Genomic DNA, 25,493 nt, shown 5'->3' with positions numbered 1-25,493 from the left:
GCAGGACTTCCAGAGCAGAGAGAGAGAGAGAGAGAAAGAAACTGAAAGGAGGAATCTAGGTACGAAGATTTCACCAGTAAACACGGAGCAACTTGGATGTGCCATTTATGAAGAAAAGGTAACTAAGCCATGTGGCAGAATGTAGATTTTAAAAAATATGGATTCATTAAGCTATAAGAGCTACTTGGGGAAAGGCCTAAGCTAAGGCCAAGCTTTCATAATTAATAATAAGTCTCCAGGTCATTATTTGCAGACTGGTGGTTCAAAGATAGTCCAACAAGAAAGCTTGTTGCAGTAGGGTCTGTAGACAACCAAAAGAATTAATGACAATAGGCTGTATTGTTTGGGGGACTCTTCGGGTTCCTTGACCAATAACCATGAAGGGGGCATCTCATATCTGCCACCAAGGTTTATCTTAATGACCCATAGCTTCTAGGAGGAGCTTTGTCTAGCCACAAAGGCTATCTCCCTTTTGATTCCTTCTTTTAATTATAAATTCTCACAATAAATTAAAGTATGTGTAAATAATGAAATGTCACTCAGCGATTAGATGGAAGAGTTATCAAAACTAAAACTCATGGATAAATAAAAAAGTATGCCACATGAAAGAAGTCTGAGGAAAACTGATATATGCTGTATTCTTCAATTCATATATATTTAAAATAATGATGCTATGAAGTGGAGTGGTGGGTAAGTTCAGACAGGTGGAATGCAAACTAAGTGGGATCCAAAAAAAATCCCACAAAGAGACCTGGAGGATTTTGGAGAAGATAAATAGACTTGCTATTGTAATTATGGCAATTATCTCATTGACACTGAAATTTATGAAGATTAGTACTTTACGTGTTTATTTCTGTGAAGTATCCTAAACATAGTAGCTCATCAGTAAGTACAATGACAACAAATGATAGTGAGTATGTGAGAGAAATGAGACACTTATTCACAGTTGGTAAGGGACTAACCACTGGAAATCAGTGTAGAGATCTCTCAAGAGATAGAAACTGATCTACCAGAAAACCCTGATATATCAATCCTGGGCATATTCCCAAAGGCATCTCTAACCTACTACAGAGATACATGATCAGCCATGTTCATCACCTCATTTTCACAATAGTTAGGAGACAGACTAAAGCTAGATGTCCATCAGCTGAATAATAGATAACAAGAATGTGGCACATAAACATAAAGGAATTTTGTTTGTCATAAAGAAAAATGCAGTTGTGATCTTCAAATATTGGTGAACACTTTTATAAAACTGTTAGGAACATCTGCAGAGATATGTCCTTTTAGAGACACATGATTTTATTTCTTTTGGTTGAATATATCTTGGAACGAAATTTGAACTTCCCTAATGAATAAGATGTTCCAACATTATATATTCTGTTAGTAATGTGTCTCCTTTGGGAAAACTCCAGTCCAAATGTTAAGTCATTTTAAAATAATTTTCCTAATATTTAATTTGGAAAATTCTCTGAACATCAGATATCAAACTATTTCAGTTAGAGGAAAAGAAAATCACTTCTGGTCTCTGGTCTGGAAAGATCTTCCAGGAAATTGTCTAGATAGACAATTCTAGATTTGTCTTTTACTTAAAGCCCCAAAGTATCAGGAAGTTTAAAATAAGTTCACTTCTTGTTGCAGCAGCATGTTAAATATATACCATCACAATGCCCTGCTCAGCACAGTTTCAGATAACAAGATAATGAAGACTTGGGGAAAGAAAAAAATAATTGAAAAGTTCTAGGCTTATGACTACTTGAATTTCTATGTGACTGGCTTTGACAGTACAAATGAGTGGAGGTGACATGTGTGACATGAGTAACAAAGACTCATCTCTTCATCATTCCTTCCCACAGTTTGTTCGACAGCCATTAACATTCCTGCATAGCACACTAGTCAGGAATAATGCCTTCATCGACAGCAAAAGTTCCCACAAAACTACAAAGATAATTCATGGTTCACAGTCTTAGGTCACTCATCCATTTTACTTCTAGACCTGCAGAAAATGTAAAGATATGACTTGACAGCATGTTCACACGTGTATGAAGAAGTGGCAGGTGCCCTTCTATAATTAAGTCCATCAAATCTCAGGATTCAGGTTTTCCCAAATCTGTTTTGAAAAAAAAAAAACAATAGACTTGTGAAATGTGACTTTAATAAAAACTTGTTATTGCATTTCTCTGCTGTTAATGATTAATATCAAGATAGATATTAACATCATGTGATGTTATGATTTGAGAAATGATTATTTCCCAATGCCATATTTACTCAAGTTACAGTTGAGAATCTGCAAGTATGTGTCATTAGGGATGCACTCACCAGGCTCTCCTATGAGTGAGAAATAAAAACATTTGAATCATGGAGAAGAATGCAATACTTAATTTCAGTTACAAGAATGGAACCTCCAAGAGTAAGTCAAATATGAAATTTCATTACAATGCAAATAAATTCACATCCAGAGTTACATGAGCTACGAACAAGCAGGTTCTCTTTGCTTTCAAAATGTCCATGTTTACACTAAATGTAGTGTTACTTCAATGTAGTAACTATCATTGTTCCAAAAACAATTTCTAATTTTTGTTGTTTGTGAACTCACCTCTTACATATATATGAAAGTATATGTGTGTGAACATATAATTCAAATTAATTGATTTAATATTTAAAACAATAATTACCATTCAAAGACAAAAATGCTTTGACTAGATAATAATTAAGGTAACAGTGGAATTCCCCTTGATATGGTGATTATGTATGCTTATCAGGACTTATACAGTTTCACAAGACAATGATTTGCAACATCTTTTCTTACATTTCTTTAACTGAGCTGTTTGAATAATTATGTATTAATGTTCTCTTATATTAGTATATGTCTTCACATGATAGATTATTTCTGTTACATGCAAAATACCATGTAATAATCTGACTTATATGTAAGAACCTTTTGGTTCTGGCCAAATCTTGCCATCTGCCGTGTATTTTGAAAACTTGAGAGGAAAGCTATCTTCCTATTACATGAAGTAACTGGGAGAGAAGTTAGTGGGTTAATTGTCAAATTTTGTGTCCTTTACAGTGAGCAAGGTTTCTGTCTCTCGTGGGTAGGTATCATGTCTGTTTTTGTTCCTGCTTCTGGTTTCTGTGGCCAGAACAGGAAAAATGGCCAAAGCTGCTTACTTAGCAAAGGCATAGCTTTCTTGATCCTTCTCCCCATGAGTAGAAGTGGCAAGCTGAAATACAGGGTGTGTTCTTTCCTTTTCCATCTGCTATGAACCTGCATTTACAGGAAAAGAGAAAGGCTGTGTGAGCGAGCCTCAGACTGGCATCATGGTCTACACGGGATCTTTGATGTCACTCTGGAAAGATAATTAGAACTTCAAGAGATTCGCCAAGGCCCAAGACTCTCAAACAAAAGTGTTGTTAACTTCATTTACAGTAAAGCTAGCCTACCCTCCTGCATCCCTGAGTGTTTCACGGCATCAACTGGGATAGTGTCTGTTATACCCTAGGAACCACCCAGTGGTCACATGCAAATTCCTTAACAACGCTTTGAAGATAATAACTTTGAAACTCACTAAAATCAGCTTGGCAGTGGTAGTGCACACCTTTAATCCCAGAGGCAGGCAGATCTTGGAGTTTGAGGCCAGCCTGGTAGTTACAGGACAGCTAGGGCTAGGGCTACACAGAGAAACCCTGTCTCAAAAAAAAAAAAAAAAAAAAAAAAAAAAAAAAAAAAGCAAAAGGCAACAAAAAACCTCATTAAATGATATGAATGAGGAAAAGAGAAGGCCATGCCCACAATCTTCTTCATAACCCTCTTGCTGTGGGTCAAGAATGAGTTGAATGATCCTTTCAAGGTTCTGCATTTCAGATATTTGCATTATGATTCATAACAGTAGCAAAATTAAAGTTATGAAGTAGCAATGAAATAACTCTATGGTTGGGGATCACAACACAAGGAACCGTAATAAAGGATGGCAGCATTAGAGAACCACTGTGCTAAAGTCCATATTGAACCATCATCATTACAGCCGACTCTGCTTTATACTAACTAGTCCTGAAAGCCACGGAAGTTGTTTTGGGCTGAGTCAAGATCTGGAAAACCCTTCAGGTTGTTGCATGTGACACAGGGGAGCTGTGCCTCTTGCCTCTGTCCTCCAAACATTAATACCACCAGCACAGAGTTTAAGAAGCATATATTACCAACCTTTCAGAAACCCCCTCTGTTATGGGTGATCATTTGCTGGATTTTTGGGTAATGCAGACCTTTCCTGCTTGATTTTTTAACTTTCTACAAAGGACAGTGCAGCATGTACTCCTGCGTCTGTCTTCCATGACTGCACTCAACCAAAATAATTCTGGTCGAGGCCCTTACCTATTCCACTGGCGCCCTGGCAAACCTATTGCACATCTCCCTTCTCTGCGATTTTTCCAAACATACTATCTTCCTTCTCCTCCGTGGCAGATTTTCTTTAGGAAGGATGTTTCTTGCTGCCTACTGGCTCTCAGGCTGAGTGTAAATTGTACTTTGTACTATCTTGGACTCTTAACTTTTCTTGTGACTTTCCTAAATCATGTACCTTTGCTAAATCAAAGACCAACCACATTTTTTGGTTGGTTCATTTATTTGTTTTCTCTCCCATAGCATTTGTCTCTATAGAATTTCACCTGTTTCCTGAAAATAGCACCCGAATAAGAGAATAAAAAGCAGCTCTCCTCAATTGTCCCTGTTGTTCCCTGCTTCCTCGGCAGTTTTCTTCTCCCATTTCAACTTTGGACATCAGTACTGTAGATTTACTATTACAGCTCTCTAATCATGAGCACCATAGCTTTATGCTACAGACATCACACATCATGAAGAGCAGAGCTGAACCTGTTTATTCTGGTACAACTCAGATGGCCAGAGAAATTTAACTTGAGAGCAGCGCCTTCATTTTGATGATGTTATCCTTCTTGTGTACCTTAAACAACCAACTAGGAGGAAATAGTGTTGGAAGCAGAATCATCTCTTCTGCTCCTTACCCTAAAATCATGTACTGATCCATGACAGAGGTTTAGCCCTTGGGGGATTGTAGCTTGGGTGTTGAGGCTTCTAGATTCTCTCTGGATCTTAGGATGAGCTAGCAAGCAAACTCCTCTTGCTCAGTCAGTACCCTCTTATTTGCCGTCATAGGTCTCAGATGCTATAGTAGATAGGACTACCATTTGCAATTGCCAAGATCATGGAGCATTCTGTCCACTGAGCCAACTGCCCCGGGATATATTGTGTATGTTCCTTCTGCTGTCTTTCATCCTTGTGCATACCAAGGCTGGCAGCTCCATGAGCTTCTGCCATGCCTCCAATTCAGCTCTTTGATTAAACTGCCCATCACACATGGTTTACTTCAAGCCATTTTATACCCTTGCCTTTCAGCCCTTTAGCAGACTGGTAAACCTAGTCTTAATTGTCTTTGTAGCAGGAAAGTTCAAGAGCAACAACCTGACTGTCCTCTTCTGACCACACTTCTCTGTCCTGAGTCAGCTGAGCCACTTCATGCAGTTTTATTTCCTATACATTAGGCCCATTTCCCCCCAGAGTCTATGCAGGAAATGAGGACAAGGACTCTTTCTGTGCACCAGACTCTCAACAATTTCTCTAGCACTGCTTCTATGGACTGCATAAAGGGAAAACAATGCAGCTCTGATGGCTGGTTCAGTTCTTGTCTGCTTGACACAAGCTAGAGTCATCAGAGAGGAGTGAACCTCAATTGAGAAAATGCCTCCTAGGATTAGGCTGTAGGCAAATCCCTTATTTTTTTTTCTGTCTTAAGATATTTTCTTTTTTTAATTTAAATTAGAAACAAACTTCCTTTACATGTCAATCTCAGTTCCCTCTCCCTACCCTCCTCCCCTGGCCCCCACTGACGCTCTGTCCCAACGCCTTTCTGCTCCCCAGGGAAAGGAGGCCTTCCATGGTGGATCTTCAGAGTCTGTCATAGCATTTGGAGCAGGGCCTAGACCCTCCCCAGTGTGTCTAAGCTGAGAGAGTATCCCTCACTGTTCCAGACCCCCTGAACAAGGAGGCCACTTTGGATGTCTGGACTATCTATGGGGCCACTGGTAGTGGATCAGTTTTTACCCCTAGTACACAAATGGACTTTGGGACATTTTCTTAATTAGTGATTGATGTGGGAGGGGCCAGCCTAATGTGGATGAAGCTACCCCTGGCTGGTGGTTCTCTCTTCTATAAGAGAGCAGACTGAGCAAGCCAGCAAACAGCACCCCTCCACTGCCTGTACATGAACTCCTGCCCTGTTGGATTCCCCACTCTGACTTTCTTCAGTGATGAACAGTGATGTAGATGTATAAGCCAAATAAAACCTTTTCTCTCCAAATTGCTTTAAGTCACAGCATTTCATCCCAGCAATAATACCCCTGCCTAAGACAGAAATTGTCACCAGAATTGTGGGTTACTTTTGTGACAGTCCTCACCACGTTGTTTTGAGGAGAAGTGAAAGGACTAGGGAACTTGGCTAGAAAACCCTAGAAATTGAATGTTCAGAGTTTGGTGGGCTGTTCCGTGGGATCTTGGAAGATAAGAGTGTTGGGAGAAACGCAGATGATGAAGACCCTGCTTGTGAAGTTCCAGAGTAATGGGGAATGTACTGTGTATGATGGTGAATGAACTGTGTATGTTTATCTTACTGATTGTTAAATAAAATACTGTTTGGCCAATGAGATAGGCAGTTAGATAGGACTAGAAGTCAAAGAGGATTCTGGGAAATGTAGTAGAGAAGTGCTGATCCAGGCAGGAAGTGACATAGCAAGGAGACTCATATTTAAGCAAAGGAGAAATAGGAAGCATCCCGTTTTTCCCGTTTGCCTCCTCCAGCGGCAGGATGTGATCCACCGGCAAGGAGGGATGCCAATAAGGCATCTGATAAGATAAGTCTTATAAAATATATAGATTTATGATAATTAAGACTGAGCTAACAGATGAGAATCCTAGTCATTGGCCAAGCAGCTTTGTACCTAATACAAGTTTCTGTGTATTCATTTGGGCCTAACTCTGGCAGGCGGCTGACATAAAGCTCACATGTGGCGGTGGGGCTCAGGCAGCTTTTGGCAGAAAGATTTATCATAACACCAGAAGGAAGTTGATTCTCGAACATTTAAAGATTGTACTGGAAGCATTTCATATTTTAAGTTAAAATCTGTGATTCTGGTCAGCTGGGGCTGAATAATCAGCTGTGATTAACAAGAGACCAGCATCGTTGAAGTGAAACTTTTGCTTTACTGGGACAATTGGTGCTGCTTAGCTGGAGCTGAAAAATCAGCATTGATTAAAAAAAGACCGGCATCACTGAGGTGAAATCTTCCGGGAAATGTTTCCTCACACAAAAGTTGCTTTACAAAGGCACCAAGGTTGTACATCATGCTGACAGCTGACATACCAGTCTCCTTCAATCTTTCTTTTTATTGAAAGTAAGTTTTTAAATATATTCTGATCATGGTTTCCCTTCCCCCTGCTCCTCCCAGACCCCCCCCTACATTTTTACCCACCTAACTCTACCCCTGCCCCTCAGGCAAACAAACAAGAATTTAAAAAAAATAACAAAGAGAAAGCAAAAGAAACACAAACAAAACAAAACCTATAGAAACACAAAATCAAATGCCATAATAGATAAGCAAAAGACCAGTAGGAAAAAAAAAGCCCAACAAAGCAACTTGAGATTTGAAAGTACAAATATACCACTTAGTTCATTTTGTATTGGCCATCTACTGCTGGGTTCAGGGCCTGCTGTAAAGTGTGGTTAAGTGTGCTTTGTATACCCAGTGAGACTCCACTGGAGAAACTAATATTTCCTCTGCAAGCAGTTATCAATTAGCCTAGCTTCTTGATTAGGGATCTTCCTTGCATTCTTTGTCTTCTCTTCATATACCCCCACAACCATACCTAGGAATGTGTTTTATTAATTATCTAGATGTTTCTCAATATCATGTTTGGTGATTGAGTGTAGTCATCACAATTATCTTATTAAAGAATGCATAAAATTTCCTTAGAAGAGGCAAACATTGGCTTGCTATATTCTAGAAAGAAATTTCTATGTGGGATTTATAATATGCATATAAAATCCCAAATGCTCCTATAGGCTAGTTTTCTTTCTAGAGAGCAGGAAGAAACAGAGCTAAGTAGATAGAATTGAATATGTAAGGTATTGGATTCATAAACCCCTTCTTTATGCTATTGGTATCACCACTGGCAAATAATTCAATCACAGTTATTTTAGTCTATAAAATACATGTAATAGTGACTGTCAACTCTTTCTATTGTTTATATGTGGCTTGAAGGTGTCCACCTATAAGCTCATGTGCTGGAAGCTTGGACCTCAATGTTAGAACATAATAGGTAAACGACTCTTGCAGAAGTGGGCCAATTGGAAAGTGGCTAGGGCATCAGCAGAAACACCTTTTAAAGGAATTGGTTGTTGTTTCTTATCAGACTCTAGTTAGTTTCCATGTGAGTGGATTATTGTAAAAGGCTGGACCTTCCACAGTCTCTGGGTTGTGTCATGTCATATGATTTCTTTCTCATACTCTCCCACCATCAAGATGCCACCCACTGGGAAGACACATATCTGTAACCATCTCCACATTCTCCACCACCATGGGAACACCACCATTAAGATACCACCCATGGTAAAAACCACCATCTCTGCCAGGAGAATGAATGGTATATGATTTTAAATCTCCTAAAGAGTATATGTGTGTCAAGGAGGAGGGAGAATGTTTTCCTTTTGAGTTTCCTGTTTTAAGTACTTTGTTTTAACATTTAAAGATGACTTTCTGGTTAATATAGCAGTCTGATCCCTAATTTTATATCATAATAAAAACTAAAGTACTAGGAGTGCAAATAAAGTCTAATTATTAATCAATTACACTTACATATAAATTTCCATTCTTGGAAGTTTTGAGAGACGGGAGGGCTGTATTGAGTATGAGGATAGCCTCAGCTACTTTTGCAGGATTCTGTCTCAAAAAAAAAGACCAAAAAGGGTAGTTTAATGACATGTACATATACCTTTATTTTTAAAAAAAACACATATTTCTAACAGAATTTTTATTTTAAATATATAGCATTTTGACCAAAAATGAAAATTTTGTTGTAGGTAAATCTATAGTTTTGGGATTCTTTATGTCTGTTTTCTGAATAAAATTAAGTAAATACTATCAGAAACTAGTTACCTTTTCTAGGTCACCAACTCAGAGATTCATTCAGCAGTGAAAACTTAAGAGTCTGCAATCAAAACTGCTGTGGGGGAAGGAGGAAAAAACAGAACCTTAATGGCAACAGCAATTTTCTTTCTTTTGAAGAAGAAAGGAAAAAAGGCCCAAGTTCCTCTGGGAATTTGAGACTTGTCTCAAGTCTCATCAGCTTGACTTCAGAATGAAGCCATGAAGCCGCTTGTTTTGTGATTTCATCGACCAAGCCAAGACTCCTGCTAGAGGGTCAAAGTGATAAGAGTTTTTCTAATGAAAAAAAAAAACTGTCACAGAACTTCACATCTCCCTGGTATGTTCCGACTCTGATTTTCTGTGGTTATATCTATTTATTTGAAGTCATGCAAACACCATTTTTAGAAGGTAAGCCAACACTCACAACCAATTTACTGTGACTTCTGGAAGAACTGTTTTCTTGTTACTAAAAGCAATGACATAGATTTTATTGTTATTCAGTGAGTTTTCGCTCAAATTTCTATGCAATGGAATCAATGCAAAATGAAATGTCTTTAAAGTGCCCCATTCATTTTTTAAAGTAAAAATACTTGTCTAGCTCTATTCTGAAGCATCATGCCAAATCTATTTGATGACTCTATGTCAGTCTCTATTCCACAGGTGATGTCACCTCTTGAAATAATTCTGGGATGATTTTTCATCTTTAGAAATCTCCGAAAATATATATTCCCTGAAAAAGACCTTGAGAGGAGCTGTTTCAAGTCTGACTGTCCAAAAACACTGGAAGGGAATGGCAGAGAATACATGATAGCTGTGTTTGGTTTGTTTGGGGAATGAATGATGATAGGATGGAAGCTATTTGGAAACTTCCTTTGTTTTCAAAGACCTCTATAAAACACTGACAATTTCACAATTTGATCACAGATAACTTAGACAACAGCATGGTATGCATGGCCCAGGTTCTATATAATTCATCTTAGATGGCCAAGCACCAATTAGGAAATGATCTTGATTTAATGTATGCTAGAAAGAGGCATGGAGCCATTCTCTCGCTTTTACTCTGGGTGGAAATCTAAGTAGTTATTCCTGATGACAACTTCTGTATATAATGAATTTAGCCACTAGGACATTTATCCATGTTTAATTTCCTCTATGCTAAGCTGTCTTTAAAAGATTCAGGATAAGCTTTATGATTTATAGAAGAAGATAATTTTAATTTCTATTCAAGGGGAACCTGGCAGCTTTGAATATATAGTAAATCTCAAAAATAGTAAATTAACACTTCAAATGCATTCACCTAAGCATTTAAAGCATTTATCACTACAAGTCGTAAGAAATACAATTTTATTATGAAGAGAAATGCATAATATAAGTAGATAGAAAGACTGGATTCCATGGCTCTGTCTTCCTGTCACATGCAAAGTTTATACCACCACAGGCACCACAGTTTAACTCAGATGAACACCATGAAGGCATCCTTATATAGCTTATGCTGGGCTCTTCACCTGGGTCTTTTAGGGGCTTGGCTCTTCTTGCTGCTTTTATGTCTCTTATTCTGTTGTAACTAAGACTGAAATTTCATTGGGATTTCTGACCAGTTTGCCTAAGAAGAAAAGAAACTATCCCTCCAGTTATAAAAGCAGCATGCTTGACCATTTTTGTTTCATTTGCTGAACTAATCAGAATTTTCTCTAAGGCTAATTTCTATGGGCAAAGCTCTCTCCATGAGCAAAGTATACCACTGCTGGGCACATGGTTTTGGCTGTCTGTATTGGCTAATGCACACTTGCTAAAAGACAGAAGGCTTTAGGACTCTTCACTCAAGCCCAGATGATCAAAGTAATTATAGTTGAACTTAGAATCATTACCTACATACATATATACATATCTTATTAATGTATTTGCTATCATTCAGCCTACCTCCATCTAGCTTTATCACAATGAATAGGCAAAATTCTATGACTTTAAAGTTTAATATGATGTAAATGGTTGTTAATTTTAATCTCTAGTGAAGAAAATGTTTGTTATTCAGAAATAGAAATGCACATTTGACTTGTAGACAACTCAACTTATAGTTGAAGCACTTATTACCAAATCTTAAAAGGGATGTCAAGAGGCTGTGGCAGGACCCAGAATGTTTAAAATAAGAGGTATAAAGTATGAACTTACATAAGCTATCAATCACTGTTCAGCCACACAGGTGGTCTTCATAGCTTAGAACCTTATGTGACAAAAGTTATTCCTTAACTTTACACACTGGGAAGCAAACATCCTCATCACACCCCCTTATATGTTACTTAAGAGAGATTTTGTACATATATGCTGGACCTTCTACAAGTTCTCAGTATAAAATTGTTTTCCTTTATGGTCTTGAGCAAAGCATCTTGCTGTTCCACATACTCATGGCCATGGTAAACGGTCTCACTATAGCCTCAACTTCAAGGAGAGGCTAATATCCATGTGCTAAGAACTTTGAAACCTGAGATAGACATTTCCTTCTTACAGTTGAGCACCACAGTTATTTTGTCTTAGTGAAAGACACTTAAAACAGCACTACTAATTTGGGTATTTTTAAAGTTCATCCAATTTCTTTGTTTTAGGTGGGTTCGTAGTTTTATTGAAACAAAATTAAAATCACAAAGCTTACTACAAATATTACCAATTCTCAATACACTATTCTCAATGCCTAGATCATTATTAATGGTTTAAAAATACATACAGAGTTACCTGGATACCCAAAGGCCCAACAAAGAAAGAGAATTACAGGTCATCTTTCCGTTATGAACATAGATGCAAAAATATGAAATAAAATACTTACAAACTGGGGGAACTCCTGTCCTGGGGTCTGTAGGCAGGTTCACTTGGCCCCTGAGGTCCTAGCAACCCTGAGTCTGTAGAGATCGCTGGGCTAGTCCCACTCCCACCCATCTGGAGAGTGAGTGCCTCACACATGCTGCACCCACCTTGAGACCCATCAGAGTATCTAACCCTCTTGCACCCATCGGAAGACAACCTTGGACCTGTACACACCAGGAGAGGAAGAGACACCACCTGCACCCACTGGAAGAAGAGATGGGAAGACCACAACATAAGAACACATCCAACAATAGAAAAACAAATATGATGCCACCAGAGTCTAGGGACTCTACACCAGCAAGACCTGAACATCCCAACACAAATGAAGCAGAAGAGAACAGTACTTATCCATAGCATAGGAATGAACTTTGGGAGCCCATTCACATAGAGGGATACCCCCTCAGCCTAGGCATATGGGGGAGAACCTAGGCCCTATCACAAAGGATATGACAGACCCTAAAGACCCCCATGGAAGGCCTTACCCTCACTGGGGAGCAGAAATGGTATGGGATAGGTAGAGTGTTAGTGGGGGGCAGGGAGGAAGAGAGGGAGAGGGAAGTGGGATTGACATGTAAAACAATCTTGTCCCTAATTTAAATAAAAAATGGAGAAAAAATACAAACTGAATCCCAGAACCCATCAAAAAGATCATTCACCACAATCAAGTAGGCTTTATCCTAGAAATGAATGGATGGTTCAATATGGAAAAATCGGTAACTATAATCTACCTTATAAGTTAGCTGAAAGACAAAAACCACATGATCGTATCTTAGGTACAGAAAAGACCTTTGACAAAATACAACACCACTTCATGAGAAAAGTACTGGAGAGATCAGGGATACAAGGGACATAACTCAACATAATAAAGGCAACTTACAGTAAGCTGACAGCCAACATCAAATTTAATGAAGAGAAACTCAAAGCAATTCCACTACAATCAAGAACAGACCAGGTTGTCTACTGTCTCCATATCTATTTGATACAGTACTTCACATTTTTTTAATTTTTTTTATTAGTTCAAGTTAGGGAACAAGCTTGTTTCACATGTAAGTCCCTTCTCCCTCTAGTACTTCACATTTTAACTAGAGGAATAAAACAACTGAAGGAGAACAAGGGGATAAAAATTGGAAAGGAAGAAGTAAAATATTATTATTTGTACAATATAAGATTGTAACAATAAGTCTTTACTCCAAAGCTGCTCAAGTCCTCCTGCCACCTGGGTGTTTTCAGCCAGGCCACCCAAGTTCTGCCTGCCGCCACATTAAGGTCCCAAGTAACACACAGAGACTTATATTAGGTACAAATGGTGCTTGGCCAATGTCTATGATTTCTCATCTGCTAGCTCAGCTTAATTATCATAAATCTATATATTTTATAAGACTTATCTTATGTAGGACGCCTTCTACTGGTGTCCTCATCCCGGGATCACATGGTGGCTCAGAGCAGAGAGCAGGAGGATGAGCTCCTTCTTGCCTTTGCTTACAAATGAGTCTCCCTGCTATGTCACTTCCTGCCTGGATCAACACTTCTTTACTACATTTCCCAGAATCCTCCTTGACTCCTAGTCCCACCTAACTTGCTGCCTCATTGGCCAAAAAGTACTTTATTTATCATCTAATAAGAAAAAAACACATACACAGAAACACTTCCCCCATCATAGGATAGTATACATAAGAGACCCCAAAACTTCTACCAGGGAACTCCTACAGTTTATAATCACTTTCAGCAAAGTACTTGGATACAAAATTAATTCCAAAAAAATCAATAGCTCTCCCCTATAAACAAATGGCACATAGTCTGAGAAAGAAATCAAGGAACAGCTAGCTCAAGAGAAGCCAATAAAACTTACAAAATGGTTTTACTTTGCCTCACTTCATTATGACTTCAATGTGACATTGACATTATTGACTATAAAACTGTCTACGCTCAACAAGAAAATAGCAAGAACCAACATCTATCAGCAAAGAGGTATAAAGGAGAAAATTTTCCTCAATACTCCTAGAGCTCCTTGCTAGACAAACAGTGGAAACCATTTATATTTATTTATTGAAACTCATACAGGACAGGAGAGTTCAGAAATGATGACCTGAAGACGCTGGAAAAGTACATTTTTTAAGTGCATGTTTGACACAGAATTAACAGCAAAATTGCAAGAGGAACTAAAACTGGATGAAAGCATCTGAGAAAATAAATACAATGAAGGAGAAGCCCCAGAGGCCTGCCATGGGGTTCTTTTGGCCACTCCCAGTAGCAGCTCTTTCTCTGGGAAGAGGGGAAAACCCTTCTGTAATGGAGTCCTTGCAATCTATTACTAGACCACATTGGGGAGAGAATTTCCTTATGACCCATCCTGCAGATAAAGGTGGAGAAAAATGAAAGTAAAAGTTTTATGTTTTAGGGAGAGAGGATTAGAACTTCTAAGACCAGCCTTGGGATTCAATGGAATCTAAATTACTTCTGAAGTTTTTCTAATTTCATGCATTTTCATCTTCTCAGCATGAAAGGCTGCTACACTCTGGGGGTCATGTGTTGAATAAGCCCTGATAGTGACTAGCCTATAATTGACAAATCAGCTCCCATTTTAAAGGCTCATTTTTTCAATGCAGCAGTACCAGTGTGTAATAGAATTGGGTGATTTCAATTAGTGATAGTTAAAAATTATCTGTGTGGGCATCGAGACAGGCAAATCTGAGATGGAGATGAGGAAAGCTACTAGTGTAAATGCGGTTATGATGTGTACGAAGTATAAGCTCTCATTAGGAAGAAGGTTGAGCTTAGAGTGAAGGGAATGCAAGACTTCAAACATCACAGAATTCAAAGGTGGATAGCGGAAGGGAAGCCAGAAAGGGCAGAACAACTGAAAGAAACTATCATGCTTGTCTGATAGACTAATTAAATAAGCTACCATGATGGTAGGCTAGTGAAAAGCCTGGCTCTATAGAACAGTCAGAACCATTGCTTCAGAAATCTCAGCAAGGTAAAAGATGGGAATATTCATTGCACTTGGAATCACTGATAGCAGAGATGACCTTAGTGAGAGGTGAGATATTTGAAGAGGACAGTGGGAAGGAAACTAGAGAAGACTGAGGAGGAAACTAGTGGGATATACAGATATGAAAAAGAGGGGAAGGTCGAGAAGCAAAGGGGCCGGTTGTAGAGATTGGAGCTATTTAAGAATTTCCAGTAGTCCAAGGGAAATATCCAGATGCAAGAATGTATAAAGAATTAACCTGTAAAGTTATTTGAAAAGTGGTGTTGGTGAAATATGACTGACTACTTACTCTATTGTAATAGGGTAGAGAGAATGATGAGGATACAGGAACTGTTGCTAGGACACCAAGCCTGTGCATTCTGATGGTTCCAGCTTCACTTCCCTATAGCAAGAGAAACAGATATCAGACGGTGTTCAGCAGTGTGAGGAAACTGAGCATGATTTTAAATGCTTTCTTTGTGTCATAATTTCAAACAGGAGGAAGTATATTCCACACTGAGGAGTATTCATCTTTTGCTATATTTTCTTTATGCGTATTATTAAAATTCATACTCAGAAGGATGTACTTCCCTTTGGCAGATATAACAGAAAGTTATGCATCTGGTTTATTAATAAGAAACCGTAGAATATTTTACAGATTGAACTTAACACACTTCAAAGAAATCCTAAATAAAAAAATGTTTTACATAGCATAATTTCTTTCCAATCTAGTAAGAAAAATAAAACAGTCTTAATAAAAGAATGCACATGTTAAAAACTCTCAATTTTGATCTTTCAAGACATATTTTGAAAGAAAGAAAGAAAATATGGTATTTTTTCTCTTTTAAAATAACTAGTCAATATCCTCAAACTTTGAAAATGTGTAGTGCTATATGACAGGTTACACTCTATTGTAAACATAATTCTAATGGATAATGTCATTATATTGGATTCAAATTCATGACCCTTCCTGCAAACACCCATTGTAGATGACTGCCATGTCTATTGAGTTTAGACTGCATCAACATATCCACTGCTAGCATTTTAATACTTTCTTAAAAATATGAACAGAAACAATTATTAGCACTCCACCTATTTACTTTATTTTATGTGTTTGAATGTTTTGACTACATGCAAGCCTGTTTACCACTTGTATATCTTATGCCTGCAGAGACTACAAAAAATATCACTAGATAATCTGGAACTGGAGTTAAAGACAGTTATGAGTCATCATGTGGGTGCTGGAAACTAAGCCCAAGACCTCTGGAAGAGCTGATACTCATAACCGCTGAGCCTTTTTTCCATCTAGCTATCTGTTTTTAATTTCATTTAAGAACTTCTTTTTCAATTTTTTTTACTATTTTTTATTTAAATTAGAAACAAACTTGTTTTACATGTCAATCCCAGTTCCCTCTCCCTCCCCTCCTCCCCTGCCCTCCCACTGACCCCCTATCCCATCTCCTTTCTGTTCCCCAGGGAGAGAGAGGCCTTCCATGGGGGATATTCAAAGTCTGTCATATCATTTGGACAGGGCCTAGGCCCACCCCCCTTGTGTCTAGTCTCAGAAAGTATCCCTCTATGTGGAGTGGGCTCCCAAAGTCCATTCGTATGCTAGGGATAAATACTGTTCTATTACCATAGATTGCCAAGGCTTCTTCACTGACACCACATTCCTGGGGTCTATATCAGTCCTATGCTGGTTTCCCAGCTATCAGTCTGGGGTCCATGAGCTCTGCTTTGTTCAGGTCAGCTGTTTCTGTGGGTTTCACCAGCCTGGTCTTGACCCCTTTGCTCATCACTCCTCCCTCTCTGCAACTGGGTTCCTAGAGTTCAGTTCAGTGTTTAGCTGTGGGTGTCTCCTTCTGCTTCCATCAGCTACTGGATGAAGGCTCTAGGATGGCATATAAGGTAGTCATCAATCTCATTATCGGGGAAGCTTCTTGTTTAATTTAATTTTTGAAAATTTCACATATGAGTACTGTGTTTGCATAAATACCCACCTACTTTTCACATGCCCTCTCAGATTCATAATCTCTTATTTTTTAATTATTATCTACACCATATGCATGTAACTATATAAATAAAACCATCCAAGTCCCTTTAATGTTGTCCATATGTATGTGTTTAGATCTAACCATTTGGGATTGAATAAACAATTAAGTAACATATCCCTGGGGGATACTAATTCTGGCTCTCAGCAACATTAATTATCTGCAGCTCTTCAGCTGGGAGTAGGGCATATGAGATTTCCTCCATCCAGGCTGGCACATGAAGTGGGGTTCTCATCTCTCAAGTCTTGATGAGGCAACCATATTGTTAAGTTTTCATGGATGCAACTTCTCTATATACACAGACCACACTCTCATAAGAAGATGTACTAATCAAAGCAGATTTATAAATGATACATTTTTATAAATTTTATTTAATTTAGAAACAATCTTATGTTACATATCAATCCCAGTTCCCTCTCCCTCCCATCCTCCCATGCCCCTCACCAACACCCCATCCCATCCCCCATCCACTCCCCAGGGAGAGTGAAGCCTTCCATGAGGGATCATCAAAAATATGTCAAGTCATTTGGGGTACGGCCTAGGGCCTCCCCTGTGTATCTAGGCTAAGAGAGTATCCATCCATGGGGAATGGGCTCTTGAAGTCCATTTGTGCACTAGGGATACATCCCTGGTTCCACTGCCAGAGGCCCCATAGAGTGCCCAGTCTGGTTTGGTGCTATGTTGATTCCCCAGCTGTCAGACTGGGGTGAATGAGTTCCCACTTTCTCAGGACAGCTGTTTCTGTGGATTTTCCCATCATGGTCTTAACCCCTTTGTTGGTCATTCCACCCTCTCTGAAACTGGATTTCAGAAGTTTGGCTCAGTGATTAGCTGTGGATCTCTGCTTCTGCTTCCATCAGCTACTGGATGAAAGCTCTAGGATGGCTTTTAAGGTAGTCATCTTTCTCATTATAGGGGAAGGGCATTTAAGGTAGTCTCTCCACTATTGCTTAGGGTCCTAGTTGGGGTAATGCTTGTGGATCTCTATACAATTTCCTAGTGTCAGATTTCTCTTTAAACCTATAGTGGCTCCCTCTATTGATGGGTTTGTTTTCTTGTTCTCTATTCCTCTCCCCACTCAATCTTCCTGATCTCTCATGTTCTCCTCCCCCTCCTCTTCTCCTCTCTTCTTTCTCCTACATGCCCCCCACCCCGATCCCCCAATACTCCCAATTTATTCAGGGCTCTTGTCTTTTATGCTTCACTGAGGGATCCTGTATGTCTCTCTTATGGTCCTCCTTGTTTCCTTGCTTCTCTTGAGGTGTGGATTATAGGCTGGTAATCCTTTGCTCTGTGTCTAATATCCATTTATGAGTGAGTACATACCGTGTTTGTCTTTCTGTGACTGGGTGACCTCACTCAGGATTGTTTCTGCTAGTTCATCCATTTGCCTGAAAATTTCAAGATTTCATTTTTTTTTTTCTGCTGAGTAGCACTCCATTGTATAAATGTACCACATTTTCATTCTTCAGTTGAGGGGCATCTAGGTTGCTTCCAGGTTCTGGCTATTACAAATAATGCTGCTATGAACATAGTTGAACAGAAAGATGTCCTTATTGTATGAATGTGCATATAATGGGTATATGCCCAAGAGTGAAATTGCTGGATTTTGAGGTAGACTGGTTCCCATTTTCCAGAGAAACCACCATACTGATTTCTAAAGTGACTGTACAAGTTTGCACTCCTACAGCAATGGAGAGAAGCATTCCTTTTTCTCCACATCCTCTCCAGAATAAACTGTCATTGGTGTTTTTTATTTTAGCCATTCTAATGGTTGTAAGATTCTATCTCAGAGTTGTTTTGATTTGCATTTTCCTGATGGTTAAGGATGTTGAGCAATTTCTTAAGCATCTTTCAGCCATTTTAGATTCCTCTATTGAGAATTCTCTGTTTAGTTCTGTATCCCACTTTTTAATTGAATTATTTGGTGTTTGGTGACTAGCTTCTTGAGCTCTTTGTATATTTTGGAGATCATCCCTCTGTCAGATGTGGGGTTGGTGAAGATCTTTTCCCATTCTGTGGGCTGCTGGCTTGTCTTGTTGACTGTATCTTTTGCCTTACAGAACCTTCTCGGTTTCAGGAGGTCCCATTTATTAATTGTCAATCTCAGTGTCTGTGCTACTGGTGTTATGTTTAGGAAATGGTCTCCTGTGCCAGTTTGTTCAAGGGTCCCTCCCACTTTTTTTCTAAGAGGTTCAGTGTGGCTGGATTTATGTTGAGGTCTTTGATCCATTTGGACTTATGTTTTGTGCATGGTGATAAATAGATGTGGATCTATCTGCAATATTCTGCATGCCCATATCCAGTTATGCCAGCACCATTTGTTGAAGATGTTTTCTTTTTTCCATTGTATAGTTTTAATTTCTTCGTCAAAGATCACTTCTTAACCTATTCAAAAAAGTAAAAACAGAAGGAGCACTTTCAAACTCCTTCTATGAAGCCAGTACTATTCTACTATTAAAACCAGGTAAAGACACTCACACACTAAACAAAACAAACAAACTACAGGCCAATATCTCCAAGAAACAATGTTTTATATACATTATATATATATATATATATATATATTCTTTTGCATAATAATGTTAGTTTTATGCCAGAGATGAAGGGATGGTTCAATATATGTTGTCAATAAATGTAATAAATTACATAATGAACTTTAAGACAAAAATCATGTGATCAGCCGGACGGTGATGGTGCACGCCTTTAATCCAAGCACTCAGGAGGCAGAGGCAGAGGATCTCTGTAAGTTCTCGACCAGCCTGGTCTACAAGAGCTAGTTCCAAAGGCACAGAGAAACCCTGTCTTGAAAAACAAGAAACAAAAAACAAAACAAAAAAAAATCATGTGATCATCTCAATAGAAGCAGAAAAGACCTATAACAAAATTAGCAAATCTTCATGATAAAAGTCATAAAATAAGTAGGACTAGAGGGAACATACTTTGACATAATAAAAAACTATATGACAAACACGCAAAGTAACCTCCTAAATGAAAAAAATCTTAAAGCAATCCCACTAAATTCAACAGTGGGGTGGGACTGTCCATGATCCCACCCCTTGTCAACACTGTGCTAGAAGCACCAGTTAAAACAAGAGAAAAGAAAGAAATTAAAAGAGATACAAATAGGAAAATTAGAAGCCAAACCATCCCTATTTCAGACAATTTTATACATAAGATACCCCAAAAACTCCACCAGAGAACTTTGAGAAATGACCAACACTTTTAGCAAAGTGGAGACTATAAAATCAAGTCAGAAAAATCAATAGCCTTTCTATGAAACAACAAACCTACTGAGAATGAGATCATGGAAACACTGCTATTCACAATAACCACAAAAAAAGTATCTGGGAATAAACCTAGCAAGAATGTGAAAGCCCTCAAGAGTGAAAGACTTAAATATGTAAAGAAATTGAAGAAGACAATAGAAGATGGGAAGACTTCCCATGCTCATGTATCACTATAGTTAATATAAAAATGTCTGTGTTGATTGATTTTTGCAACTTGATACAAAACTGGTAACTGGGAAGAGGGGATCTTAATTGAGAATCTTTTTTTTTTATTTTTTTATTAGTTCAAGTTAGGGAACAAGCTTGTTTCACATGTAAGTCCCTTCTCCCTCTCCGTCCCCTCACCCCAATCTCTCCTCCCCAACCCCTAACCTACCCCCCACCCATCCACCCACCACTCCCCAGGCAGGGTAGGGTCCTCAACAGGGGCTCTTTGAAGTCCACCCAATCTTCCAGTGCTGGGCCTGGGCCCTTCCCCATGTGTCCAGGGCCAGAGTGTAACCCTTCACATGGGATGGGCTCTCAAAGTCCCTTCTTAAACCAGGGAAATACACTAATCCACTACCAGAGGCTCCCTGGAGTGCAGAGGCCTCCTTATTGACATCCATGTTCAGGACTCTGGATCAGTCTTCTACTGGCCTCCCAAACAGCATCTGGGGTCGATGTGCTGCTCTCCCTTGTTCAGGCCAACTGTTTCTGTGGGTTTCTCCAACCTGGTACAGACCCCTTCGCTCTTCATTCCTCCCTCTCTCTCTTCAACTAAATTCCTGATTTCAGCCCAGTGTATATCTGTAGATGTCTGTCTCTGCTTCCATCAGGCACTGGATGAGGGATCTAAAATGGCATAAAGAGTAGTCATCAATCTCATTTTAGAGGAAGGGTTTTCAGGTTATCCTCTCGATCATTGCCTGGATTGTCAAATTGTGTCATCCTTGTAGGTCTCTGGAGATCTCCCTAGTTCCAGATCTCTTCTTGGAACTATAGTGGCTCCCTCTAATATGGTATCTCTCATCCTTCTCTCTCTCCTCTATTCTTCCCCCAACTCAATATTTCTGCTCCTCCATTTCCTCTCCTCTACTCCTCTTCTCCTGCTCTTATTGTGGCAGCTCCCTCTCCCCTACCCTCATGCTCCCAATTAGTTCAGGGAGTTCATGTCACTTCCCATTTTTGAGATCCATTTATCCCTTAGAGTCCTTCTTGTTTCCTAGTTTCGTTGGTGAAGAGGATTATAGGCTAGAAATCCTTTGCTCTATGTCTAAAATTCATATATGAGTGATTACATACCATGTTTGTCTTTTGGTGACTGGGTTACCTCACATAGGATGGTTTCTTCAAGTTCCATCCATTTGCCTGCAAATTTCAAGATTCCATTGCTTTTTTCTGCTGAGTAGTACCCCATTGTACAAATGTACCACATTTTCTCTATCCATTCTTCATTTGAAGGGTATCTAGGTTGCTTCCAGGTTCTGGCTATTACAAACAATGCTGCTATGAACATGGTTGAACATAAGTCCTTGTTGTATGAACATGAGGGATATCGGTCTGTAGTTCTCTTTCTTAGTCATATCTTTGTGTGGCTTGGGTATCAAATTGATTGTAGCCTCGTAGAAAGAATTTGGCAATATCCCATCTGCTTCTATTGTGCGGAACAGTTTGAGGAGTACTGGAATTAGCTCTTGTTTGAATTTCTGGTAGAATTCTGCAATGAAGCCATCTAGCCCTGGACTTCTTTTGGTTGGAGGCTTTTGATGACTGCTTCTATTTCATTAGGGGTTATAAGCAGTTGATTTAAACTGCTTATCTGATCTTGGTTTAATTTTGGTAAGTGATATTTATCCAGAAAACTGTCCATTTCCTTTAGATTTTCAATTTTGTTGAGTACAGGTTTTCAAAGTATGACCTGAAGATTCTCTGGATTTCCTCAGTGTCCGTTGTTATATCCCTCGTTTCATTTCTGATTTTTTTATTTAGCCTGCTCTCTCTCTGCCTTTTGTTTAGTTTGGCTCGAGGTTTGTCTATCATGTTCATCTTCTCAAAGAACCAACTCTTTGTTTCATTGATTTTTTGTACTGTTTTCCTAGTTTCTATTTTACTGATTTCAGCCCTCAGGTTGATTATTTCCTGGCGTCTACTCCTCCTTGGTGAGTTTGCTTCTTTTTGCTCTAAAGCTTTCAGTTGTTCTGTCAATTCTCTAATGTGACTTTTCTCCAGTTTCTTCATGTGGGCACTTAGTGCTATGAACTTTCCTCTTAGCACTGCTTTCAGAGTGTCCCATAAGTTTGGGTATGTTGTGTCTACATTCTCATTAAATTCTAAGAAGTCTTTAATTTCTTTTTTTACTTCTTCCTTAACCCAGGAATGGTGCAATTGGGTGTTATTCATTTTCCATGAGTATGTAGGTTTTCTGCAATTCGTATTGCTGTTGAATTCTAGCTTTAATGCATGGTGATCTGATAAGATACAGGGGGCTATTTCAATTCTTTTGTAACTGTGTAGGTTTGCTTTGCTGCCAACTATGTGGTCAATTTTAGAGAAGGTTCCATGTGGCACTGAGAAGAAGGTATATTCTTTTGTGTTTGGATGGAATGTTCTATAGATATCTGTTAAACCCAGTTGGTTCATAACTTCTGTCAAATCCTTTGTTTCTTTGTTAAGTTTCTGTCTGGCGGTCCTGTCTAGTGGTGTAAAGGGGGTGTTAAAGTCTCCTGCTATAAGTGTGTGTGGTTTTATTGTGGTTTGAGCTTTAGTAATGTTTCTTTTACAAATGTGGGTGCCTTTGTATTTGGGGCATAGATGTTCAGGATTGAGACTTCATATTGATGGACTTTTTCTGTGATGAGTATGAAATGCCCTTCTTCATCTCTTTTGATTGATTTTAGTTTGAAGTCTAATTTGTTAGATACTGGGATTGCTACACCAGCCTGTTTCTTGAGCCCATTTGATTGGAAAATCTTTTCCCATCCTTTTACTCTGAGGTAACACCTGTCTTTGAAGTTGAGGTGTTTTTCTTGTAAACAGAAGAAGGATGGATTCTGTCTTCGTATCCATTCTGTTAGCCTATATCTTTTTATGGGCAAGTTAAGACCATTGACATTTAGGGATATTAATATCCATTGTTTGTTGGTTCTTGTTTGTTTGGGATTTATTGTTGGTGGTGTCATTGTGTGTGGATTTTGCCCTCCTGTTTCTTTTTGTGTTTGGTAAAATTAAATTATCTATTGCCTGTGTTTTTGTGAGTGTAGTTATGTTCGTTGGGTTGGAGTTTTCCTTCCAGAACCTTCTGTAGTGCTGGATTTGTGGATATGTATTGTTTAAATCTGTTTTTGTCATGGAATATCTTGTTTTCTCCATCTATAGTGATTGAAAGTTTTGCTGGGTACAGTAGTCTGGGTTGACATCCATGCTCCCTTAGTGCTTGTAGGGTATCTATCCAAGACCTTCTGGCTTTCAGAGTTTCCATTGAGAAGTCAGGTGTGATTCTGATTGGTTTGCCTTTATATGTTACTTGGCCTTTTTCCTTTGCTGCTCTTAATATTTTCTCTTTATTCTGTAGATTTGGTGTTTTGATTATTATGTGTCGGGGGGGACTTCTTTTTGTGGTCCAGTCTGTTTGGTGTCCTGTAAGCTTCTTGTACTTTCATAGGCATATCCTTCTGTAGGTTGGGGAAGTTTTCTTCTATGATTTTGTTGAATATGTTTTCTGTACCTTTAAGCAGTGTTTCTTCACCTTCTTCTATACCTTTGGTTTGGTCTTCTATACCTTCTTCTATATTATTCTTAGGTTTGGTCTTTTCACGGTGTCCCATATTTCCTGGATATTTTGTGTTAGGGATTTGCTGGACTTGAGATTTTCTTTGGTTGATGAATGTATATCCTTTAGCGAGTCTTCAATAGCTGAGATTCTCTCTTCCATCTCTTGAATTCTATTAGTTATACTCACATCTTTAGTTCCTTAATCGTTTATCCAGCCTTTCCATTTCCAGCATCGCCTCATTCTGTGTTTTCTTTATTGTGTCTATTTCATCTTTCATGCTTTGAACTGTTTCAAGAGCTTCCTTCACTTGTTTGGTTGTTTTTTTCTTGGGTTTCCTTAGATTCTTTAAGAGATTTGTTTATTTCTTGAATTTTTTTGGTTTGTCTTTTCCTCCATTTTGAGTAATTTTTTGCTTGCTTTTTCTTCTATTTCTTTAAGGGATTTTCTTGTTTCCTCTTTAAAGGTCTCTATCATCTTGCCGAGATAATTTTTGAGGTCCATCTCTTCTTCATGCTCTGTGTTGGGCTTTTCAGATCTTGCTGAAGTGGAGTCCCTAGATTCTGGTGGTATCATATTGGTCTTTCTGTTGTTGAGTGAGTTCTTATTCTGTCTTCTTCCCATCTCTTCTTCCAGTGGGTGCAGGTGGGGGTCTCTCTGTCTCCTCTTGTGACCTAGTGGTGTGTGTGGGCCAGCAATTGAATGTCCACAGCTCTGGATGGTCTTGCCTCTCCTGGTAGTCTCCTCACTCTGAAGGAGTTAGGCCTCCGTAGGGGTCAGGTCCGGGGCACCGGAAGGAAGAGTGGGGTGTTTCCAGACTCAGGGAGTTCCTCTCTGCCTGGGCAGGTCTACCCCAAGCAGGTGCAGGACCGGGGGAATCGGGGTGAATGATGCTTTGGTCTGGAGTTGTGTAAGAGCAGAGGATCACTCACCTCATTGTGGATCGGTTGGCGGAAAGGGAAGAAAGAGTGGGGTGTTTCCAGATTCAGGGAGCTCCTCCCTGTCTGTTAATTGAGAAACTTAATTGAGAAAATGCCTCCATGTATTTGGCCTGTAGGTCAGTGTAGTGGTTGAAAGAAAATGTCCTCCCAAAGAGGGTGGCATTATTAAGAGATAAGATGGTTGGAGTGGGTATGTTCTTGTTGGAGAATGTATATCACTGTGGAGGTGGGTTTTGGGGGTCTCATATATGCTCAGGCCATACCCAGTAAGACAAACCACTTCCTGTTGTCTATGAGTCAGGATACAAGAATTCTCAGCTCCTTCTCTAGCACTGTTTGCCTACATGCCACCATACTTCCTGACATGATGATAATGGACTACACCTCTGAACTGTAAGTGAGCCCCCCCCCAATTAAATGTTT

General features: G+C 39.1%; 1 long non-coding RNA gene across 1 annotated transcript; it reads right to left on the bottom strand.

Annotated features, from left to right (window-relative positions):
• Positions 1 to 696: 696 nt before the first annotated feature.
• LOC113833557 lies at positions 697 to 12,337 on the bottom strand. The gene is made up of 4 exons (XR_004768627.1): positions 9,220 to 12,337; positions 8,920 to 9,003; positions 3,172 to 3,268; positions 697 to 2,110 (listed from the first exon to the last, which is right to left on the bottom strand). It is a non-coding gene; the product is annotated as an uncharacterized LOC113833557 (long non-coding RNA).
• Between the last annotated feature and the right edge of the window lie 13,156 nt (positions 12,338 to 25,493).

The sequence above is a fragment of the Cricetulus griseus genome, chromosome 2 (genome assembly GCF_003668045.3).
Source record: "Cricetulus griseus strain 17A/GY chromosome 2, alternate assembly CriGri-PICRH-1.0, whole genome shotgun sequence".
Classification (NCBI taxonomy): domain Eukaryota; kingdom Metazoa; phylum Chordata; class Mammalia; order Rodentia; family Cricetidae; genus Cricetulus; species Cricetulus griseus.
Note: the sequence above shows the minus strand (reverse complement) of the source record. Positions and strands in the feature narration are given on the sequence as shown.